The sequence below is a fragment of the Schistocerca cancellata genome, chromosome 6 (assembly GCF_023864275.1).
Source record: "Schistocerca cancellata isolate TAMUIC-IGC-003103 chromosome 6, iqSchCanc2.1, whole genome shotgun sequence".
NCBI classification, from domain to species: Eukaryota; Metazoa; Arthropoda; class Insecta; order Orthoptera; family Acrididae; genus Schistocerca; species Schistocerca cancellata.
Window position 1 is genome coordinate 75,987,702 of NC_064631.1, and position 24,584 is coordinate 76,012,285.

A 24,584-nucleotide genomic window follows, 5' to 3' on the forward strand; every position below is an offset into this window, starting at 1 on the left:
AGGATTCATGGTGACAGTTCTCTCCAGCCCTGCTTCAGACGTTAGTCGAGTCCATGCCACGTCGTCTTGCGGCACTTTTGCGTGCTTTCGGGGGTCCTACACGATATTAGGCAGGTGTACAATTTTATTTGGCTCTTCAGTGTAAATACTAAAAGCTGGCTAAAGCCCACTATAAACTGAGCCGAAATTACCACAAAGGATCTAATTGCGCTCACAAAGGCTAGTGATGTGTTTGCTTCTAGTAAAAAGTAGTTTATTTTGTAGCTAAATGGAAGTAGATAGATCCTGTGAGTTAGTATTGGTAGATGTTGTACCTGACACCGCATTAAACTAATAATTGGTTGCTTTTACCGGCCTCCAAATCAGATGACACAGTTGTTCAACAATTCAAACAAAACTTGCATCTCATTTGAAATGGGTAAAGGAGCAGGCTCTAACTTTATGACGGATACAGGAACTAGCGACTGCAAGATGGTTGTAATGAGACTGACCTCCACAACATCCACAGCTGCCGAAAGCAAACGCAAAATATATGTAAAAAAACCAGAAAAAAATTCCCTTGTCGCCTTCCTATGTATGTGTGGACCAGATATACTTTACATCCAAAGAAATAGTATAACGGCAGTTGAAAGATTGATACCGAATAAATTATAAAAAAATTTAGTACTAATCCCCCATGGTACACAAAATAGGTCAGAATATTAAAGGAGAACTAACAAAACAGCATGTTAAATTTAAAACAACACAAAATCTTCAAGACTGGCGATGTTTTACTGAAGCTCGAAACTGAGCACGGACTTCAATGCTAGGTGCTTTTAGTAGCTTCCACAACGATATTCAGTCTGGAAATCTGACAGAAAATCGACAGACATTCTCTTCGCATGCGAACTACACTAGTGGAAAGACACAGTCAATAGGTTGACTGCGCTTGACAACGCCACTGGAAATACCTTCACCAAAGCAGATGAAATAAATATTCCAGAACTGGAATCAAGAACAGCTGCCCACATGAGTAACTTACGTGCAGATTTCCTCAGTGCAACAAAGCAGCTTAAATTACTTTATGATGATGAAACTCGTCCAGTGCACATTGTATACCAGCTAGATTCCTTGCAATAACCCTACACTTAGCGGTCATCTACAACCACTCGCTCGACGAAAGATCCGTACCTGCAGACTGGAATTTTGCACAGGTCACACTAATACTAAAGAAAGAAGATAGGGGTAATCCGCTGAATTACAGACCCTTATCACTGAAGTCGATTTGCAGTATAATTTTTTCAGTTGTGGCACAAATGCTGTGATTTCCTCTCAGGAAGGACACAGCTGGTAGACTGAAAGATGTCGAGTGAAACATAAGTCATATCTCGCGTTGCGCAAGGCAGTGCTCTAGACCCTCTGCTGTACCTATTCCATACAAACGATTTAGGAGACATTCTGAGCAGCCCGCTTACGTCAACTGGAGATGATGCAGACGTTTACCGGCTGGTAAAGTCATCAATCCTACACGAAAACTAATTGAAAAATGATTCAAGCAAGACATCTGTATGGTGCGAAAAGTGGAAATTGACCCTAAGGAATAAAACCTGTGAGATCATGAACGGGAATACTAAAAGGAATATGGTAAATTTCTATCACACGTTAAATCACACAGACCTTCAACTAAATGCTTTGGGATCATAATTTCGAACATCTTAAACTGGAACAATTACACGGATGAAGTTGTTGATAAAGCAAACCAAACACGGCAATTTATTGGTGGAACTCTTAGAAAATGGAACAGGTCCACCACATAGATTACTCCCACTAGGCTTCTCCGCTCTCTTCTGGAGTATTGCATCAGATACGGTTAACGGAGGACATCGAAGTTCCAAGAAGGAGAACTGGTTTTATATTATCGCGAAACAGGGGCGTGAGTGTCAGGACTTAGTATCCGAGTGGGGCGACAGTCATTGAAATAAAAATATATTTCGTAGCCGCAATATTTTTTCACCAAATTTGCATCGTCAACTTTCTCCCCCGAATCCGAAAATATTTTGTTGACAATGTAAAAATTACTTCCCCTTTTTTACAGCACTGCAAATCCGTAATATTAATGAAATCTGTTGCGGGACAAGAGTCCGCCCCAAGCAGATAATAACTTTGATTAAATGAATGATTTTAATGGACACGCCGGCCGGGATGTCCGAGCGGTTCTAGGCGCTACAGTCTGGAACCCCGCGACCGCTATGGTCGCAGGTTCGAATCCTGCCTCGGGCATGGATGTGTATGATGTTCTTAGGTTAGTTAGGTTTAAGTAGTTCTCAGTTCTAGGAGACTGATGACCTCATAAGTTAAGTCCTATAGTGTTCAGAGCCATCTGAGCCATTAATTGACACATGGAAAAATATTTACGTGGTAAGACAAAATATTACCTGCTTTTGTTGGCAGTGAGTTAATCCAGGAACAGACACACTTCGACTGGCACTGATGTCTGGCAATAAAACCACGGAAGAATGCTTTAGTAGGACTATTTCACCGTGCGACTCGTGAATTCATATCTCATCAACGTACGTATGTTGTTTCTACTTTTCGTAAGAATTGTATTCTGCAATTATGCTATCGTCTGCCCGTGGTGTCTTTTTTTGTGAATTTTCACTCACTATTTTGTCCTCTTTTTTATATTTATGAGCTGTCGCAGAATCCCACCCATCGCAATGCGAGGAAGCCAGCCGCGTTCGCGGGCAGGTGCGGCTGCCCCTGGCCACGCTCGCTGCCCTGGACGCACGTTCCGCTGCCACTCCGTGGTCTTAGGCGCAGCGCTAGGCGAAAGATAACGCGAGAGTAATCTCTGTCCACTAGAAGAACGTTTCTTAAATTCTTACGCCCTCCAGCCAGCTTAGGAAGAGGACGTGAGCAACAAAGTCCTAAGATTCATCCCAGAACTTCAAAGCGGGTACAGTTAAATGTTCTAAAAGGCAAACAGCGTATCGATCATTACTACTTGTCACGCAAATCATTCATGGAACATGAAAATAACTGTAACTTTAACAGACATCTAGTTGCCAACAACTCTCACAATAGTACTACACTCCTGATATTAGCCGCTTAAAAGCATTGTCCGGTTTCAAGACTTTTTCTCTGAATCAGATATTTAAGTAACAGGAATACAAAATATTAAGTACAGTGTAGAAGAACAAAAAATAATAAATGCAAACGAGTTATCTCTCAAAAGTGAGAAAATACCAACTACTCTAAATTTTGGCTTCAGTGAAAATTTGTAGTAACTCCAAGGCTGATTAACAAATTAAGAAAAAAGTATATGAAGAGATAAAGAAATTATTCGGTAGGCCATGGAACAGAAGAGTTTCATTGAGACGGAAAACTGGCTGTCAGTAATAGTCAAAGCAAGAGATGATGCTTTCAGAGGACACAATTCAATAATTGATAATACTTAGGTTGAGAATCGTGAAAGAACACTGCAAACGTGGAAGAGGTCTGGAGGTACTGGCCAGCGCTGGTGGCTGGAATACACTGTTTGGTAATCTGAAGCTAGTGGGGATCGAATGTAGAGACCGGAAGGTTACCTATAACTTGAACACACACGAGGCTGGAGCTATAAGAGCCGAACGACAGGAAAGGGAAGTAATACCTGAGAAGAGGTTGGAATAGGGTAGCAGCGAATTGCTGATATTGTTGAATTTCACCAGTGAATTATCAGGGAGAGAAACCAAGAACAGACTTGAAAACCGAATTAACATATAGAAGGAAGAAATAAAACTTAGACATTTGCCTTAGATGGAAAAGAATAGGTAAGTTGAGTGGAACGGATGGTATCTTGAAAGCAGATCATAAAACGAACATCAACAAAAGTAAAAGAAGGGTATAATCGAAATAAATCAGACAGTCCCGAGGGAATTAGTTTAGGAAAATGACGGAGTAAATGTCGTAGATGAATCTTTCTATTTTGGCAGGCAAATAACTGACGAAGATCCAAGTAGGGAGCATACAAAAAGGAGAGCTGCAGTATCAAGAAAAGCTTTGCCGAAAAAGAGTAATTTTTCAACATCTGTCACAGGTCTTTTCTGGAAGTAATTGCATGAAAGTGAAACGTGGGCGTAGAGGAGAATAAAAGGGATTTATGGCCCAAATCGACTAAAGAAGTGTTGGTTTGATCGCGAGGCATGAAGGAATGGCTAATTTGGTAATGAAGGCGAGTATGAACGGTGAAAATGTAGCGGAAGACCGCGGCTTCGCTACAGTTGTAAGTAGGCTGTTTAGGTTTTCTTATTGGTAACGCCGCCGCGACGTAGCGCTCTCTGTATGAAAATGACTGGCTGTGGCTAGTTTGCATTGTTGTCTGCCATTGTGTGTTGGGCAGCTGGATGTGAACAGCGCGTAGCGTTGCGCAGTTGGAGGTGAGCCGCCAGCAGTGGTGGATGTGGGGAGAGAGATGGCGGAGTTTTGAAATTTGTCATGAACTGCTATATATATTATGACTATTAAGGTAAATACATTGCTTGTTCTCTATTAAAATCTTTCATTTGCTAACTATGACTATCAGTAGTTAGTGCCTTCCGTAGTTTGAATCTTTTATTTAGCTGGCAGTAGTGGCGCTCACTGTATTGCAGTAGTTCGAGTAACGGAGATTTTTGGTGAGGTAAGTGATTTGTGAAAGCTACAGGTTAATGTTAGTCAGGGCCATTCCTTTGTAGGGATTTCTGAAAGTCAGATTGCGTTGCGCTAAAAATATTGTGTGTCAGTTTAGGCACAGTCGTGTAAAATAGTTCTAAGGGGACGTTTCAACTCTTTACACTCCACTGATACTGATGTACAACTTCTCGAATAAAATGTGGTTAGCGGTCCTTAATAAAAGGTAATTAGTAGTTTTAATGGCCGGGCAGACGACTACGGCTTAACGTAGCACAAAACTGCGTTGTTATTCACATCACATACACTAGCAGTTGTGACGTGCTAATGGCGGACTGAGCAGGATATCCTATTCAATGTCTTCTCCGTCCATATTGAATTCAATGGCTGAGATAAATTCGCGTGTCAGTGTGTATTATTTGATTACGTGAGAGTACCACATTAATTGCACATGTAGTTTGGAAAAGCTTCATTGTGACAGTTTTAGGTATACTGACATAAAACCGATTTCTCCCGTGAGGAATGAAATGCATGCTTTTTGTGGGTCCACCTTGATGCAAAGACTTCGTTACCCGCAACTAGTTGGTGGCGATAATTGTGCTATGATCAGAGAAAGTTAGTTTTAAGTTTTTCCCCCTTATTTCCCTCGGCTGTCACAAGGTGGGTATCAGTTAGCATTATTAGCATTCACTGGTGAACTCAACCGATTTTTATATTACGAAACTGCGAATCCAGTACAGTAATGAGGTGCTGAGGCGGCCGTTCGGAGAACGTAACTGTGGGGCGTCGCTAGACTGTATCGACGGGAAGGGCAGACGCTACATCGAAGGCGTCGTGTTCCACAGAGTAGTTTTCTGTTGAGTGAGATTGTTTCATAAGCGTCTCCGTGCGTAGCGTTCTGTCTGCTTGCGCGGCAGACGTACTCACAGGTCGTAACGGTGTATTTAGTTAATGTGCACACGTAAACTTGTTCACACAAATTCTGTAATTATATTTCTTTACGCAATAGTTCCTGCATTTTCCTTAGTCTGAGTGAAGTCGTTTAACTAGTCGATGCTGGCGGACTTTCTAAAATTAACAAGCTGCGCCTTTGTAGTCTCTGATGATGTCTCTCACACAACCTGGAGAATCGTTGGAGACGAAACATACCTCGGACCACGGCCAAAAAACCAGTACCACGAAAGATACAGTTACCGTCCGTAATACGTATTCTTAAAATTCCGCGAGCCCGCTTTCCAGTAAGAGGCAGGTAACGAATAACGTCCTGTCATACGAGCTCGCAAGAAACTAACGTGACTGAAAATTCAGTGTAGGACGTCACACGGAAGATTATCCACATAGTTCCCTGTTGGATCAGGGAGACAGCGCGGTCACGCGTTATAACCGGCTTTACTATCTGTCGGTTCCAGAACCGCGTCACTGTTGGACCGACGCAGATATGTCGGTGACAGTGGGATGACGGAATAAACGCTCGTAATCCGAAGATACGTGCAGACCGTGTTCTCGCTGATGATTTGTCGGTGAAAATGAAAACTGAGCTATCAGATCTGTTTCTGAGGGAGCTACTAAACGGGAGACGGTCACGTAAATTCAGAATGATATTCCCGAGCGAAAGAACTGGGGCAGTTGGTGAGAATTAATTTCTGAATCACGTTAAAGAGGCATTAAAGAGCGCTTTTCGAAGTAAAATTTCTTTCTTAAGCACAAAGTTTCCGTGCTGCACATTAAGATCGTATTACCGACGACACATAAGGTTCAAATGGCTCTGAGCACTATGGGACTCAACTGCTGTGGTCATAAGTCCCATAGAACTTAGAAGTACTTATACCTAACTATCCTAAGGACAGCACACAACATCCAGCCATCACGAGGCAGAGAAAATCCCTGACCCCGCCGGGAATCGAACCCGGGAATCCGGGCGCGGGAAGCGAGAACGCTACCGCACGACCACGAGAGACACATAACGAAACGTGTATCATTTACACCTGCCTGAATGTAAATTTAGGTGAACGGGAATATCAGCTGTGCAACTCTTTCATGATGGTCAAAACAATTATAGATTACATTATGCTTTTGGCAAAATTCCACCAGGCTGCTTTTTTTTTTTTTTTGTTTATTTCCGTGCGATTTAGGTCACCGTGAAGCGCTTTCAGGTTGACCGTTCACAATATTGACAGTTTCAGAAAGGACCAAAGGTGAGAAGCATAATGTTATTTCTATTAATGGGAGAAATAACTCAGAAGCGACGTCGCGACAGTGTCAGAGTGCAGCGGAGGGATCGGGCCCGGGGCGACGCCGCCCCAGCCGTGCCCGTGGCGAGCATAGCGGTCCGCGCCGGGCAGCGTCCGGCTAGCGAGGCCGCGAGTCCGTAAACATCCTGCAAGTATTGAGGGCTAACACTCAGAAACGATAGGCAATGGGAGGATCGCGTAAAGTCAGTGTCAGCGAGGCCGAATCTAAGTTTCGGATTTCTCGGAAGTGTGCACCCCTGCAGGAAATCACGCGAAAGGCGATTCTACGATGACTTCTAGAAATGTTCCACTTTTTCTTCAATAAAATTCTTCAGGGTATCAGACCGCATCGTCATATTTTAAAATGCGCCAACGTTTCGGCCAGCGTTGCAGCTAGCCTTCATCAGGGCCTTACGTTAAACTGTTGCAGCTAGCCTTCATCAGGGCCTTACGTTAAACTGTTGCAGCTAGCCTTCATCAGGGCCTTCATGAGGAGACGAGGTACTGGCAGAAGTAAAGCTGTGAGTACCGGGCGTGAGTCGTGCTTCGGTAGCTCAGTTGGTAGAGCACTTGCCCGCGAAAGGCAGAGGTCCCGAGTTCGAGTCTCGGTCGGGCACACAGTTTTAATCTGCCAGGAAGTTTCATGGTTTAAGGGTGTTCTGCGCTCAGCCTCGCGATCCAGGTGAGGAGCTACTTGAATGAGAAGTAACGGGTGCACGGACTGGAAAGCCGGCTAAACGTCCGCGAAAACCATGTGCTAACCGTGTGTGCCGCCATACCGCATCCGAATTACCCCGTCGATAACCGTTGGAGCTTCAAGGCCTGATCGAGGGTCTCGTTTCTTTTACACTCTTTCATGTGGGGCAGTTAACTGGATTACAGGCGACACACAAGGCACAAGCACGCCTCAGATTAATTACCCCCTTCCGACTCTCTGGGGCACAATCAATAAGGAAGGACTCGTACGTTGCCTTGAAGAGTAGGCAAACAACTGCGCTGGCCGAAACGTTGGCGCATTTTAAATTATGACGATGCGGTCTGATACCCTGAAGAATTTTATTGAAGATGACAACGGCCGCGGAAGCCTACGCTTAATGTTCCACTGTTTGTAGTAGTCGTGGAGCAGGCACGACAAAATGCATTTAACGAATACGTACGTGCACTGCTAGAACATCCTACCAGGTCGGTATAGCCCACACGAAAGTGTAGCGCAAAAGCGCGAGGAAGAAGGTGTCTCGAGTTGTCGCGAGACTGTGTCGTTTAGGGTATGAGAATGTGCCTTCCGAGAAGAGCACTGTGGCGTCACAGTCGTACATCTCACGCGGAGCTGGGAGAGGAGTACACAGACAGTCGTTACGCAGGCCGAGGCCGGTAACTCACCTGTCGCAGGCGGGCGGCAGCGCGTCCGGGTCGTCCTCGGGATCGAGCAGCCGCTGCTCCCAGCTGGCGGTCTTTTGCCCGCGCGGCGCGTGGGCGGCGGGGGCGGCGGGGGCGGCGGCGGCGAAGGCGGCTGCGGCGAGCAGAACGAGCAGCGCGGGCGCCATGGCGGCAGTGGGGCGGCGCCGCCGCGGCCGGCTCTCATATAGCCGCAGCCGGTGACGTCGGCGCCGGAGCCGGGCCCGCTGCCGCCGCCTCCGAGCCGCGCCGCCACCTCTCTGCCTGCGGTTATCTCCAAAGGAAAACCTGCTGACGCCAGCCTGCCAGTCGCAAATGCACAAACAGCTTTCGACGACGTCACACCCGATGCACCTTTCAATTTTTCCTCTGCGTCTTTAATACGGTGCAACTCTGCACGTTAGTCTGTCCTGTACGGTCCTCCTCATCTCTTCTCGTGTACTGCACCGCGCATCAGTTTCGATCTGTTTACCGTATTCCTGGCCAGCTCTCACAAGCACTCGCCTCTATTGCCAACTCGACCGTCTCTCGATGCCTCAAGCTGTCTCCTATCAACTGAGTTTTTCTTTTAGCCAAGTTACGTCACATATTTCTTTTTAACCAGTTCCATTTTCGTCAGTTACACGATTTACCCATCTAATCTTTACCATTCTTCTTCTTGTAAGAACTGCTTATCGTCCATGTTTCAGTATCATTTTATGCTATAGTCCAAAGAAATAGCTCGAGAATATAATTCCCAACACTTTCGTTGCTAACAAATTAGTCTTTTTCAGAAACGATTTCCTTTACGTTGCCAATCTCAATTTTATACATCCTCTACTTCCGCCATCATCAGTCACTTTACTACCGAAACACTAAAAACTACTTCTACTGTCTCATTTCCTAGTCTAACTTCCATTCCATTGTCTCACTGACTCCTACTACTTTCCATTACCATTGTTTGTTTTTGTTGCTGTACACGCTACTAACCTCACGCTACTAACATTCCTTTCGGCTTCTCTTGAATGTCCTCTGCTGCCTGCATCAGAATTACGATGTCACTAGTAAACTTTCGAGTTCTATTTTTTCTCCCTGAATATAAATTTCCTTTCCAAATTTGACCTCCGTTTCCTTCACACTTTCCCAGCTACTGCCCATCTTTCGTATCCTTCGACATGCAGCTCCTGTCACTTCGTATATTTTATCCTTGCTACCCTCAGAATTTGAAAAGTGTATAACATTCTAAAAATTTTCTCTTTATTTACAAATGCTGTAAATCAAGGATACGTTTTGAACCTATCTTCTAGCACAAATCATAGGGCCTGTATTGCCACACGTGTTCCCACTTTTCACCAAAGCCACAACTCATCTTACCCAATGTCTTCTACTAGTCTTCCCATTCTTTTGTAAATAATTCGTATCAGCATTACCCAACGATGAGTTATTAAGCGATGTTTCGGTATTATTCGCATCTGTCAGGTTCTGCCTCTTTTGAAATTGCGATTATTATGTAGTACGTGAAGTCTGTGAGTATTTCACCTTACACTTATATTTTGCATACCAGGTGGAACACTTTCCCCACGGCTCGTTATTCCAAGGATCTCAATAATTCTGGTCCAACCTGCCGTGCTTCAATTTACATCAGTCAGTGTAGATTCCAATTCTTTTTGCAGTATCATACTTCGCATGTCATTTCGATTTACTTCGTCTTGTCTGTCTACGATAGTGCGTTTCACTTAATTGTACAGGCCCTCTATATATGCCTTCCATCGTCCACCTTCCCTTTATTTCCTTAGCACTGGATTCCCATATGATCTCTTTCAATTCACGCCGCTGCTTCCTTCTTCTACATTCTCTTCAATTTTTCTTACAGACAGCATCTATCCTTACCATAGCCATGTATGCCTTTACAGCTTTCACATTTTTCGTGAACCTGTTCCTGCTTTCTCCGTTTCATATTCTACTGGACTCTTTTGGTTTTACCTATTTTATCCTTTGCTGCCTTCACTATTTCACCTCTGAAAACTACACATTCATCTTCCACTCTACTCTTTTCCCTTCTTTCACTCAACCGTTGCCTAATTCTCTCTTTGAATCTCTCAAGAAACCTCTATTTATTTTAGTGTATCCACGTCCCATCTTCTTAACTTTATACATCTGCCGCTTGAATTGTCTTACAGTTAAAATCTGGCTCCGAACTGCATCTTACAATTTTATAACCAATGTAAAATCTTCCGGTGTCTCCAGGTCTCTTCCTTGCATACAACCTTCTTTCATGATGGTCGAAACAAGTGACTCCAATGATTACAATATGCTTTTTGCAAAATTCCACCAGGCAGCTTTCTCTTTTGTTTATTTCCACCAGTCCCTCTACTCTCTTCTTCCTTCTCTTCCTTTTCCTGGTATCAAATATCACACCCGCTTCACAATTTAATTTTCTCTCCCGTAACAATCTGAATATTTTCCTTTATCTCTTCAAAATTTATTTAATCTCGTCATTTGGCACGTAAACGTGGGTGCTGACTATCTGTCTGTCTTGGGAACGATAATGTCTTCAGTGTACTATTCATTGTAGATTACCCGCATGCCTACTTTCTTATTGATTATGTGATCTACCCTACATTAGCACTACCTGATTTTGCGTTATAAACTCAGCGTTCACCGGACGAGAAGTCCTTTTCTCCCCACCACTGTACTTCTCTAATTCCCACTATATCTAACTTCGATATATCCTTTTCTCATTTAAATTCTCTACTCGATTCAGGGTCCTGAACTTGCACGCTTCAGCGTCTAGAATGCCAGTTTCTTTTTTCCTGACGACGACACCCTGGTGAGTAGTCGCTGCGTGGGAGACTACAACGCCTCTGCAATACTTCACTACAGTCACTATGCCGACAGTCGAGGTTCATGTTCTCGGAAAATACACGGACTGCAGTTTTCCCCGTTGTTACCAGCCGGCTGGAGTACCAACATAGCAAGAGCATGTTTTCTGGTGTTAAAAGGCCAGACACCTCTGTTATCCAGACTTTTGCACCCAGAACTACGTCGATAGTGTAGTGGAATTGTGAAGTTGTCTGGGGTGATGCGCGGAGAGCGAAACATTATCTACAACTTGTGTCAGAAATCAAGCTGCAAACATAGGAGAAAAGAAAATAAGCTTAGAATTTAATGCCACATCAATGACAACATCATTAGTAACGGATCACACGCCTAACTCATAGTGGCCAGACGGTTATTTCGATAGCCGTCCTTCTGAATACGACTGCAGTGACGCTCAGCACACTGCACCACCTTGCCGGGTCAGAGATCGGCGTCTGAGAATATTAAACACTTTCTGGATCGTTACACGCCGGGTCGTCTTTTTCCCTAGAAATTTCTGTAGAGATTGGGATTTGAGGAGGATTTCCTCGCGTGTCATAGGGTGACAACTGGTCAGGGACCTTCATTGGCACTCTTTTTTTTCCCACGGGAACACGAGGAGAGAGTATTCCGTCACTCTGCCGTTAGCTCTCTGTTGAGTCTGTATTAAGTGTTGTTACAGTTTATGAGTTCAGAGCGCCCAGAGCGACGGGCAGTTTGGTTACTTCCAAATAAATGATTTCCTTAGTTTTGTCGACTGACGAGTGACGTTTATAATAGTGAATCTTTGTGCCACTATCCCCCCGCCACCCCCCCTCCCCTCCCCCATGAACCACGGACATTGCCGTTGGTGGGGAGGCTTGCGTACCTCAACGATACAGATAGCCGTACCGTATGTGCAACCACAACGGAGGGGTATCTGTTGAGAGGCCAGACAAACGCGTGGTTCCTGAAGAGGGGCAGCAGCCTTTTCAGTAGTTGCAGGGGCAACAGTCTGGATGATTGACTCATCTGGCCTTGTAACACTAATCAAAACGGCTTTGCTGTTGTGGTACTGCGAACGGCTGAAAGCAAGGGGAAACTACAGCCGTAATTTTTCCCGAGTGCATGCAGCTTTACTGTATGATTAAATGATGATGGCGTCCTCTTGGGTAAAATATTCCGGAGATATAATAGTCCCCCATTCGGATCTTCGGGCGGGGACTACTCAAGAGGACGTCGTTATCAGGAGAAAGAAAACTGGCATTCTACGGATCGGAGCGTGGAATGTCAGATCCCTTAATCGGGCAGGTAGGTTAGAAAATTTAAAAAGGGAAATGGATAGGTTAAAGTTAGATATAGTCGGAATTAATGAAGTTCGGTGACAGGAGGAACAAGACTTGTGGTCAGGTGAATACAGGGTTATAAATACAAAATCAAATATGGGTAATGCAGGAGTAGGTTTAATAATGAATAAAAAAATAGGAGTGCAGGTAAACTACTACGAACAGCATAGTGAACGCATTATTGCGGCCAAGATAGACACGAAGCCCACGCCTACTACAGTAGTACAAGTTTATGTGCCAACTAGGTCTGCAGATGATGAAGAAATTGGTGAAATGTATGATGAGATAAAAGAAATTATTCAGGTAGTCAAGGGAGACGAAAATTTAATAGTAATGGGTGACAGGTGACTGGAATTCGAGAGTAGGAAAATGGAGAGAAGGAAACATAGTAGGTGAATATGGATTGGGGCTAAGAAATGAAAGAGGAAGTCGCCTGGTAGAATTTTGTGTAGAGCATAACTTAATCATAGCTAACACTTGGTTTAAGAATCATGAAAGAAGGTTGTATACATGGAAGAATCCTGGAGATACTAGAAGATATCAGATAGATTATATCATTGTAAGACAGAGATTTAGGAACCAGGTTTTAAATTGTAAGACATTTCCAGGGGCAGATGTGGACTCTGACCACAATCTATTGATTATGAACTGGAGATTAAAACTGAAGAAACTGAAAAAAGGTGGGAATTTAAGGAGATGGGACCTGCATAAACTGAAAGAACCAGACGTTGTTTCAGGGAGAGCATAAGGGAACAATTGACAGGAATGGGTGAAAGAAATACAGCAGAAGAAGAATGGGTAGCTTTGAGGGATGAAATAGTGAAGGCAGCAGAGGATCAAATAGGTAAAAAGACGAGGGCTAGTAGAAGCCCTTGGGTAGCAGAAGAAATATTGAATTTAATTGATGAAAGGAGAAAGTATAAAAATGCAGTAAATGAAGCAGGCAAAAAGGAATACAAACGTCTCAAAAATGATATCGACAGGAAGTGCAAAATGGCTAAGCAGGGATGGCTAGAGGACAAATGTAAGGATGTAGAGGCTTATCTCACTTGGGGTAAGATAGATACTGCCTACAGGAAAATTAAAGAGACCTTTGGAGAAAGGAGAACCACTTGCATGAATATCAAGAGCTTTGGTGGAAACTCATTTCTAAGCAAAGAAGGGAAAGCAGAAAGGTGGAAGGAGTATATAGAGGGTCTATACAAGGGCGATGTACTTGAGGGCAGTATTATGGAAATGGAAGAGGATGTAGATGAAGATGAAATGGGAGATATGATACTGCGTGATGAGTTTGACAGAGCACTGAAAAACCTGAGCCGAAACAAGGCCCCCGGAGTAGACACAATTCCATTAGAACTACTGACAGCCTTGGGAGAGCCAGTCCTGACAAAACTCTACCATCTGGTGAGCAAGATGTTTGAGACAGGCGAAATACCCTCAGACTTCAAGAAGATTATAATAATCCAAATCCCAAAGAAAGCAGGCGTTGACAGATGTGAAAATCACCGAACTATCAGTTTAATAAGTTACAGCTGCAAAATACTAACGCGAATTCTTTACAGACTTATGGAAAAACTGATAGAAGGCGACCTCGAGGAAGATCAGTTTGGATTCCGTAGAAATGTTGGAAGACGTGAGGCAATACTGACCCTACGACTTATCTTAGAAGAAAGATTAAGGAAAGGCAAACCTACGTTTCTAGCATTTGTTGACTTAGAGAAAGCTTTTGACAATGTTGACTGGAACACTCTCTTTGAAATTCTGAAGGTGGCAGGGGTAAAATACAGGGAGCGAAAGGCTATTTACAATTTGTACAGAAAGCAGATGGCAGTTATAAGAGTCGAGGGACATGAACGGGAAGCAGCGGTTGGGAAGGGAGTGAGACAGGGTTGTAGCCTCTCCCCGATGTTATTCAATCTGTATATTGAGCAAGCAGTAAAGGAAACAAAAGACAAGTTAGGAGTAGGTACTAAAATCCATGGAGAAGAAATAAAAACTTTGAGATTTGCCGATGACGTTGTAATTCTGTCAGAGACAGCAAAGGACTTGGAAGAGCAGTTGAACGGAATGGACAGTGTCTTGAAAGGAGGATATAAGATGAACATCAACAAAAGCAAAACGAAGATAATGGAATGTAGTCGAATTAAGTCGGGTGATGCTGAGGGAATTAGATTAGGAAATGAGACACTTAAAGCGGTAAAGGAGTTTTGTTATTTGGGGAGCAAAATAACTGACGATGGTCGGAGTAGAGAGGATATAAAATGTAGACTGGCAATGGCAAGGAAAGCGTTTCTGAGGAAGAAAAATTTGTTAACATCGAGTATAGGTTTAAGTGTCAGGAAGTCGTTTCTGTAAGTTTTTTTATGGAGTGTAGCCATGTATGGAAGTGAAACGTGGACGATAAATAGTTTGGACAAGAAGAGAATAGAAGCTTTCGAAATGTGGTGCTACAGAAGAATGCTGAAAATTAGATGGGTAGATCACATAACTAATGAGGAGGTATTGAATAGAATTGGGGAGAAGAGAAATTTGTGGCACAACTTGACTAGAAGAAGGGATCGGTTGGTAGGACATGTTCAGAGGCATCACGGGATCACCAATTTAGTACTGGAGGGCAGCTTGGTGTTGTGGCGTATCAAGACAGCCACGCCACTCGGAAGTAACCGAAATGCACGCGTTACACACGCCGGCTGGCGTGAGGTCTGAAACAGGGTACGTAATGAATGCTATAAAGAAAAGTACGTAGCTGCTGTAATACTTTACTTTAATCCATCATTGTGGTACATCGCTCTTGACGATACAAGTGATACTCTCTCTAGAAATGGTTAATGGCGCCTTGCTAGGTCGTAGCCATGGACTTAGCTGAAGGCTATTCTAACGGTCTCTCGGCAAATGAGAGAAAGGCTTCGTCAGTGTAGTCGCTAGCAAAGTCGTCCGTACAACTGGGACGAGTCCTAGTACGCCTCTCTAGACCTGCCGTGTGGTGGCGCTCGGTCTGCAATTACTGACAGTGGCGACACGCGGGTCCGACATGTACTAATGGACCGCGGCCGATTTAAAGCTACCACCTAGCAAGTGTGGTGTCTGGCGGTGACACCACACTTGGAGGGTAAAAATCGTAGAGGGAGACCAAGAGATGAATACACGAAGCAGATTCAGAAGGATGTAGGCTGCAGTAGGTACTGGGAGATGAAGAAGCTTACACAGGATAGAGTAGCATTGAGAGCTGCATCAGACCAGTCTCAGAAATGAAGACCGCAACAACAACATCGTGCGCACCATTCCACGTGACTGCTGTTTACAGTGCCAAGCGCATAACGTTAACTCCTTTGAATGCCTGATTAATACCTGCTTCTCACAGCAATCTTTCCTGCAGCATCAGTGAATGCACATTCGAGCGTGACCCCTGGAGACAATAGTTTTCGTTTCGTTTCCCCAGTATCCTGAGGTCCGCTCTTAAGTGTACTATCCCGTGTATATTCATCACATTCGTATGTAAACTTTCTTTACATGCAGTTGTCTTCGTGTGTAATTATTAGAGTTAATAAATCAGACAATGACTTGCTTCTTCTTCTTAATTGTGTAGGAAGACAATCCCTGCCCCAATTAACGATTTAGTGAGGCAGCAGACGCTTTTCATTTATGAGGGTCTTTTTCCTTTTAATCCCTTGCGCGATGTTTGAATTACGTGTCGGAATAAATGGAGAGCACTCTGACTGCCGGCGTGGGACGCCACACGGACAGAGCGCGTGCGCTCGCGCAGGCCCCAGGCGTGACGCTCAGCTCGCGGGAGGGGAGGGGCTGTACACCCTCCCCCTCCTCTCCTCCTCCTGTCTCCACGTTTGTCTCCCCTCGGCTTCATGTCGTTCCGTTCTCTCTCCCCATCCTTCTCAGCTCCGGAAACCTATCCTTCTTTCTTCCCTGTCGAAGAAACTAACACTTCTGAAAGGTAACAGTGGATATCCCGCTTCCTTTAACATTTGAATTGGCGATTCTCGGAATCTTGCCTCCTGTTAGTGAGTATTGTCCACGCACACTATCCCCCCGTAAATGTATCATTTTATAAACTATGTATGTACAACAAGTTGGTGGATATCGATCGATGATGCAGTCATTTCCTACCTCATATTAAAAGAAATCGATGAGCTCAAGTCAGCAAAGTGGCGAACATCGACTCGGGAACTATTTAATAAGAATAAAAGTTAAATTAACCCTGAGTAAAAGACGCCAGTAAAAAACATACCTATAAAAAATTCTACGTAAGCAAAATCGGCGAAACCAACCTTAAGGAAGAATGGGAAAAAGAACGTGCGGAAACCTGTAACAAAATCCACACCAAAATCACACAAAAGGTCAAAGAATTAATCACAGTGAAAAAATAGTCCAGACAGTCTTGGCGGAATTTGAAATGTCAAAAAGCGCTTGAAGGATTCAAAAGATGTTTCGTTAAGTAGTTAGGAAGTTAGGAAAAAAGTGACCATATCCATTAGATATACTAAGAGGAAATACATGAATGAACATTTGGACTCCATCGAAAAAAACTTTCCCAAGTCCAGTACTGCAGATTTCTATAGGACTTTTGCAGAAGTAACCCGGGGACATAACCGTCAAAATATATGTTTCAGAAAATCAGACAGAAGACTCACCATGAGCAAACAGGATCCTCAAGTGCCTGGACCCCTTTCAAGATTCCGTGAGGCAATCCCCACTTTCACCCTTACCGGATCCCCCTACCACCTCAACAACAAGAGAGTCACAGCCATGCACTTAGTCTAAAAAAGAACAGAGCTTTCGGAGAACATGGTATAGTCGCAGAACTACTCAAAAATCTTGGATCATCCCTCAAAGAACTCACACAAATCGTAATAGCAATTTGACGGACAGAAGAATTCCCCAAAACTGAAAATGCACCGTAATTCGAGCACTGCACAAAAAGGTGATAAAACGGATTTAAATAACTACCGAGAAATATCTCTTTCGCAAGTTACATACAAAATTCTGTGAACATGCCTCCTGACATGAGTTCAGGAGCAAATCGAACACAGAACTGGCGAATACCAAGCCGGCTTCAGCATTGATCATAGAACAAATATTCCATTTAAAAATAACATCGAAACACAGTTTGCTCGGGAACATCCGGATCACACGATCCTTTGTGGACTTGAAGAATTAGTGCGATCCTGCTGATCTGCAGTCCCCTCTTTTCATCGCCATCGAACAACAACGACAAGACTTGCAAACCCTACACCAAACAAACACGCACCAACACAACGTCTAAAGCAAAATTCATAGGTTAGGTGTCAAACCGGTGTTCGGCAAGGCGATGGTCTGTCTCTTAGCCTCTTCAGTCTGGTTTTGGACAAATTCATCCGAGAGTGGGAAAAATGACTGAAAAATCAGAACTGTTGGAAACTCATACGACTTCGAAAACCTAAAACTGACATGCAAATGTCTTTCTTAGCTCCCAAAAGAGATCTGGCAATGCCAGCAGACGATGAGACGACAACAATTAAACAGAGACTCCAGAATATGGCGAGAAATTGACCTCCAAACTTCATCCCAAAGAACCAAGTAAATCTACTTAAAACAATATCCTCAAAAACTAATCACAAAATGTGGACAAATCGAAAGAATTCCATGCTTAAAGTAGTTAGACGAAATCCTCTAACCTAGAGCAGCAGAGAAAATTGCACAGAAAATTCCGTTGCAAAAACGTAGGAGAGTTTACGGTACAGTCTACGACATCTACAACAGAAAATGTATGTCCATACACACGAAAATCAGACACTGCAACACAGTTAGCGAGCCTAAAGCCTTGTACGCTAGCGAAACGCTTACAATGCACACAAACGATGGAAATTTTCTTAAAAGAAGACTTCAAAAGTCTAAGAAAGATATTCGGTTTCAAAAGAACAGATGGTGTGTACAGAAATAATCGAAAAGCTATCGAATCACGCAGAAAGCATCAGAAAAAGGAGACTGAAATTTTATGGGCACATCCACTGGCTCCCAACAGTACTCATTCTCAAAATTGCGACCTACGTAGAACAACTCAAAACCGCGGCCGGGGTCCAACAGATGAAAAAGGATTTAGAAAAGTCTCATATAAGTTCATCAGACATTCGCAACAGAAATCTATACAGACAAAAAATTAGCAAACGGGTAGTATTGCCACAGAAATAAGTTACTACCAGAGCAGGTACAAACTGGACGGAAGAAAGAAAAAGAAACTACAGAGAGAAATGTGACAGCCGCTTGGAAACACCGAAGATTGAAACATAATAGCTTTGCATTATCCGATACGATCCAATCGCACCCAGTAATAATAAATAATATATAATCACAGCAAGATGCCACTTATCACGTGGGCAGATTAGTCTAATCTTAGGTCAGTGAGTTATGAAATAATACATAATGGAAGATGAGGTATTATGAAAACTTGGTGGCAGATTAAAACTGTGTGCCGGACCGAGACTGGAACTCGAGACCTTTGCCATTCGCGGACAACTGCTCTACCGATGGAGCTACCGAAGGACGATTTATAACCATCCTTATAGTTTTACTTCCGCCAGTGGCCCATCCCCTACTTTCAAAACATTACAGAAGTTGTCCTGCGAAAGGTGCGCGAGTAGCACTCTTGGAAGAAAGGATATTGCAGAGAAACGCCGCAACCACTGCCAGGGGTATATTTCGAGAATGAACTTTTCACCCTACAATGGTGTGTGCCCTTATGTGAGCTACAAACTGCAGATAAGTACATCACAATACACATATTGTTATGATTACAGAACGGTGAATGCTATCTAATTCTGAGGATTTAAATAGTAATGACGATAGCGTATCTGTTTGGGTGCACAACAGTCAGGTACTACAATAGTCTAATGCACAAGTGGTAAAACATAAAAATCGAACTAGAATTAAATATCCTAAAACCACGAACTCACTCTCTTACACACACACACACACACACACACACATACCTCCCCCCCCCCCCCCCCCACACACACACACATACTCAGAACTTATTTACAGTGAGTTTTGAAACTAAAAAAAAAACGTGCAAAAATGCTGTAGCCTCTGTAGTTTGATGAATACTGGACTAAAAGCAGGTAATTGAGGTATTCTGAGACACAGCAAACTAAAACCAACAGCTTAAAATGTTAGGCTAGAAACGATATAACAGGTAAAATAGAAGGCAATTCCCCACTTGAATTTGGTTTTGCCCTGTGATCAAAATATAAAAGGCACTCACGTATAGTCTGATATCTACTCCACAGGCATCACAGGTTGGGAAAAACACCTTCTACTGGAGTACCAGTCCATGCGTTGTTGACTCTGCTCAATTTGGAACCGAATAAGGGTGACTCAATCCTGTTGCAGTGACCAGTATAAAGTACACCAGAGCCACCACTACCATCTCCTCTTCGTCTGACTGCAGCATGGATGCCTGACTCACAAGCGAAACGTGACGTTCAGTTGTTCTTACTCCGCAGGTATCACAGGATAGGAAGTACACCTAATGAAGTACGAATCCGTGCTTTATTGGTCTGTCACCCATATGACGGCGGGACAGAGTGAATTCACTTTGGAGTAGTGACCGATATAGAATACGCCACAACAAAATAGTTGGCTTCACTGGCCGTAGCTTATATTTTCTCCCACTAACACCAACGTTCCTTCAGCAGTTTCATTCTTCTCTGAAACAACAGCGAGATGTGGTGTATAATAATTTGCAGCACTGACTTAGAACTCCTCTTATTGTGTTACGACTGCATGCGTAATTAGTCGGTGGCTCATCCCCGGGCAGGTCAAGAATTCTGCACAGTTCTCGACTTGGGGCTCTGTTTCACCCGTTGGCCGCTAGCTTAAAGCTGTTGAACAGGTAGCACCGACACGGTAGACCTCTCCCAGTAATGTGCTTTTGCGCAATCGCGGTAAGAGGGACGGCAGTGTCGACAATAAAAGGCCCAGTTGGAAGGAGCGGCTCTGCAACGCACTGTTCTAGTAGTTGGGCCTGAAGGCTAGGCTAGATCGCTAGGGTATAATTAACGCAGAGGGAAGGCCGAGAGTGCACACACCACCCAGCCCTGTGTCAATGGAGTGGACTCGGTCAGAAGGGCGGCGGCGCACACAGTGGAAGCGCCTTCCTGGAACGGTAGGTCGGCAGCAAATGTCTGCACACAGAAGGCCCTGGCAATAACACGAGCTCTGCACCACACTTGTACTTGCAGCAGTGTTCTACAGCCGGACTTGACGACTACTTTATAAACTATAGCTGATGTGTTGGCAGGTCGATTCTAGATGACTAAAAGAATAAGCAAGAAATAAATTAATACTGGCACTAGAATACTGGAATACATTGCTACTTCTTAAGTAACGTAGCTTGTGGTTGGGCGCGAGAAGCCCAAGGAGCAACGTAATTAAAGAAGACAGGGAATGACACTCACCTGCAGAGGAGCAAGGTTAACGCGAGCGGTGTTTCCTGGATACGCCTGTGCAGCAGAGGCGGCAGTGGGCGCGCGTAGCGTCAGCTGCTTGCCACTGTGGTGACTACTAGTGCCCAGGCAGACACACAGACGGACGTGTGCCTTCGTTCATTGCTGGGCTAGGACCTGGGCAGATGGACGGAATGACACTTGACTTCCCTCACTGCTGGACCAGCATCTGGACAAACAGACACACTGGTATGTGTGTTCCTTACCAGTTAGCTAGTGCCCGGAAAGACTCTTCCCTCACTGCTGGGTCAGCATATGCACAAACTGTAAACTGGTACGTGTCTTCCTTCAGCAGACAGCTAGCACCTGTACAGACAGACAGAGTGATATACATGTCTTCCCTCACAGCTAGGCCAGCAGCTGCACAAACACACAGACCAGTGTATGTCTTCTGTGAGCTGTTGACCAGCGCCTGGACACACGGACAGACTTACGTGTGTCTTAGGGAAGACACACGCGCCGCCCATTGGTCGTCTCTACTGGACGGCGACTGTACTCGCGGGTTGGTGCACCCAGAGTTTTCATGTTTGCATGTTTAACAGGCCGAACTTCAGTGTTAATCCAGACAGAACGAAAGCTGTCAACCATAATCAAAGGCTGTGCTATCGTCTATTCCAGGAAATCCCTGAACTAGTTTCGAATAGACGAAGATTCAGCGCCACTTGCAGAAAATATGTGGAATAAACGGGTTTTGTGTGAATATAATCTCATGGCATATTATAGAGGTACTGTCTATGTTGAATTGTCTCATCTCCTAGATTTCTGCTCATGGTGTCTGCAGCAGCGAAATCAACAGACACGTCTTACCTAGTAGCAAGGCAATGTTCAACTCTGACAATGTTTTAACAAATAGAGACATAACTTTAAAGACAAAGATCTGTATAGTAAGGGCGAAAGTCTTTCTACTTGTGAGGTACAGATGTGAGGCGTAGACCATAAGAACGGCTGAATGGCGTAGAATACACGCCTTTGAATTGTGGTGCAAAGCGAACGAGTAGGCCAGTATCACAGGAAATGAAATCGGATTGATTCTTGGAAGGTCTGATACTGAAACAAAAACTGACCTTCTTGTCCTATATGCCATGAGATTACATTCACACGAAACCCATTTACTCTACATTATGAGAAGACATGATTCGTATATAAAGACGTTAATGCTGGGGACAGTCGGAGGTGCAACGAGAAGAGGGCAGCAAAAGATGAAATAGATCGCTGGCGTCAAAGAAGTAATGGATTTCAACCTGGAAAGTCTGCGGGACAAATTGCAAGACTAGAAAAGTTGTCTTGCTTTAGTTCGTGGGGTCACAGAGAGTCGAAATCGACTAAACGAATAGAGAGAGAGAGAGAGCGAGAGAGAAAAACATTTGTCAAAAAATGCTATGAGCAGTACGGCGTTATTATGTGGAGTATAGCGCAACTTTTTTTCAGAATCTGTTGCGATTTACGAGGTGTTGGTTGGTTTGACATCTAAACCATGTGTGCCAGCAGATCTTATAAACCTACGGTGTTGGCCTGCCCACCGAACTAATCCCAGTGGGGGTGCTACTGCCACCTGGGCTGGCCCAATTACTTTTCCTCGCTGCAGTCCCTAACATGTTAATTGTTGGTAATTAATCTCTACATTCTATTCTAAAACTGCTAGATCCTAATAACTACTAACTAAGTGCTATTGTCAGTCAGGAGTTAGTGAAACACCTGCCCCCGCAATCCAGGAGCGCGGAGGATCTCGACCGTAACGGTGATCGGCCATTCGGCCCCCGGCGGTACCGGGCAGGTGCATCTCAGTCTCCAGTCGGTTCTCCTCATTCACCGACCATTGCACCCCCTTAGAAATTCCCTCAAATTCTTTTGTGATACCTCGTTTGCCAATGAGTTAATTATCTGAAAGATACCGTTGTGTCTCATTACAGAAAAGGTGTCATTACTGGGTCGTTGTCGTCTTAGTCCAGCTGCCACATTATTGTGTATTGGGCGCTCATAGATCACGTGATAAGGAGTGCCTTCAACACGCGTGCGTCGCCCGCTTCCCAAAACGACATAGATATGTCGGGTACGGTCTCTGCCCTGTAAAGGAGTTCAGCAGACCTCTATTCGGCTTGAAGTACCGCATCTGTAATCTCTCTCTCTAATGTCCGCCAGCAATTGGAAAACACTCCACCCTGTTTACTCACTTTACGATGATTCCTGCCATAACTGCTTCCCTCTTCTCCAGATTGCGAACTCGCCTCCCACCCGTACCCCCATAATATCCAAGGTCTTTTCAGTTTTTCTCTTTGATATCCACGATGTTTGTTCGTGGATTTTAGTGTCTAAAGGACACAGCCCCATCCACATCAACAGAGCCCCTCCAGGAGTTGTTCTGTAAGCCCCACCAGAGCGTAACACCGTATCCCGCTGCTCACAGCCATGGTGGGCATCACCCCCGTGAGCCTGTGCGCCCACACTCCCTCTCCGTATCGTACTATAGAAGTCAATCTGCTACTGTGGTAAAGTTTGATTTGGACGGGAAGAAAATGTAATCTTTTATATCTGACGTTGGTTGGGTTATCTACGACCTCTAGTAATCGGTGGGTACACCGTCTATGTCACCTGTATAATTCCATTTTTGTCAATAATTACCCCAAGACATCGGGCCTCTTGGCACCGAAGAACTGGTGCTCTATCCTCACAGTGGGGTTACTAATTAAACTACCTTTGAGCAGCAAGTATGTCGAACTGTTTGGTGCAATCCTCATTTTGGACTTATGGCACCATTCAGCAAGTGAGGTCAAGGCCTGTTCCACCTATGGTTCTAAGTCTTCACGGCTACAGTCAGCAACGAGCAGGAGGAGGTCGTCCGCTAGGCTATCACCTCTAGCACATCATCACTATGTTGTAGATTTTCCTACAAGAACTCCATATTCACGCCCCAAAAGAGTCACCCCAGGACAGAGGACACCCCTTGGTGATTGTTTCACTTATTATTCCCCTAGGGGATTATAACCAGACCTCCCTTTCTTCACAATAGCTCCTCAGACAGCCATATAGCGGCCCAGGACACCCGTTCTCCCACAGGGAGAGCGAAGGCCACCACAGGTGGCCACTGATGTCCACCACGATGCCCACGACATGCTTATGCCGGGCTGAGCTGCAGACCTCGGTCACCAGGGTGATTGCGTCAGATGTCGATCGACCTGGCCGAAAGCCAAACTGCCTGTCGCTCATCCCACAAAGCACCCTGTGTGCCGCCAGTCTGTCAGCCAATAGCCTCTCGAATATTTTCCCCAAAAAGTCTAAAAGACGTGTTGGCCTATAGGATTTGACTTCCACTGGGGCTTTATGTTTGCCTTTCTTTATGATAACAACATTTGCCTTCTTGCCTTCTTGCAATGTCTCAGGCATTCATTATAGAGCCTAGTACGAGGTGCGATTAGCTGAGAGGCGAGGAAATGCACCCACCACCTCCGCTACGATGCCGTCTGGCTCCAGAGCCTTCCCCTTTTCATGGATTTTATATGAATTGCTACCTCATCCTCAGAGAAGGGTTGCACCACGGTGCTGTTTGTGTACTCAACAAGATCGTCACTGCGGCTCTGGCACTGCACTTCTGTGTCCTCAAGCTCATCGTCATCTGGCAGCTGGGACCGGAGGAGAACCCCAGCAGTCTCCTGCCAGGACTCTGTCACCGCCGT

At 44.5% G+C, this 24,584-nt stretch overlaps 1 protein-coding gene across 1 annotated transcript in view; it reads right to left on the reverse strand.

Annotated features, from left to right (window-relative positions):
• The window catches only part of LOC126088579 (trehalase-like), a 306,521-nt gene extending 298,149 nt beyond the window's left edge, over window positions 1-8,372 (reverse strand). The window contains exon 1 of the mRNA XM_049906775.1: window positions 8,241-8,372. The gene's annotated coding sequence lies outside the window, so the exon portion shown is untranslated. The remainder of the gene's footprint in view (window positions 1-8,240) is intronic.
• Between the last annotated feature and the right edge of the window lie 16,212 nt (window positions 8,373-24,584).